Here is a 952-nt window from a genome sequence, read left to right as displayed (position 1 = left end):
GTTTGCAACAAGCAAGACTCTACAAGGCTGCAGAATCCACTATGGATCCTTACAATGCTGCTAATGCCAATGTGGCAAATCCGAATGGGAATGAACAACAAAGGAGAGTGCTTGGCTCTTATTCTGCTCCTACTGCGGATCTTTATGGAAAAAGCATTGTGGTGCCTCCTATAGCTGCAAACAACTTTGAGTTGAAGCCACAACTGGTCACTCTGGTGCAACAAAACTGTCAGTATCATGGTCTTCCCCAAGAAGACCCAAATCAATTTATTTCTAATTTTCTGCAGATTTGTGATACTGTGAAGACAAATGGAGTGAACCCTGACGTATACAAACTCATGCTCTTCCCATTTGCTTTGAGGGACAGAGTAAAGCTATGGCTAGATTCCCAACCCAAGGAGAGTTTTGATACTTGGAAAAAGGTTGTTACTGAGTTTCTTACTAAATTTTTCCCACCAAAGAAGCTGACTAAGCTTAGGATGGAGGTTCAGACTTTCAGGCAGATGGATGGTGAAACTCTTTATGAAGCTTGGGAGAGATACAAGCTATTGACTAGGCAATGCCCTCCGGACATGTTCTCCAAATGGACCCAACTAGATATCTTTTACGAAGGTTTGGGTGAAATGTCCAAGATGTGCTTAGATAATTCTGCAGGTGGTTCATTGCACAAGAAGAAGACACCGGATGAGACTATTGAGCTTATTGAGTTGGTTGCTAGCATCCAATATTTATACTCATCTAACAGGAATCCTGTGAACTTGGAGACTTCTCAGAAAAGAGGTGTGTTGGAAATAGAAGCTGTTAATGCTATTCTTGCTCAGAACAAGCTTATGTCTCAGCAAATAAATTTACTTACTCAGCAGATGGGTGGCATGCAAGTCTCAGCTATCAACACCCAAAATCCACCTCAAGAAGTCCCTTATGACATGACAGGTAATTTTGTACAAAATGA

General features: G+C 41.5%; 1 non-coding gene across 1 annotated transcript; it reads right to left on the bottom strand.

Annotated features, from left to right (window-relative positions):
• Positions 1-470: 470 nt before the first annotated feature.
• Positions 471-577, bottom strand: LOC112745929 (small nucleolar RNA R71). Its single transcript, XR_003173834.1, has one exon. It is a non-coding gene; the product is annotated as a small nucleolar RNA R71 (small nucleolar RNA).
• Between the last annotated feature and the right edge of the window lie 375 nt (positions 578-952).

The sequence above is a fragment of the Arachis hypogaea genome, chromosome 14 (genome assembly GCF_003086295.3).
Source record: "Arachis hypogaea cultivar Tifrunner chromosome 14, arahy.Tifrunner.gnm2.J5K5, whole genome shotgun sequence".
Taxonomy (NCBI): Eukaryota; Viridiplantae; Streptophyta; class Magnoliopsida; order Fabales; family Fabaceae; genus Arachis; species Arachis hypogaea.
This window is presented reverse-complemented; position numbering and strand designations above follow the sequence as displayed.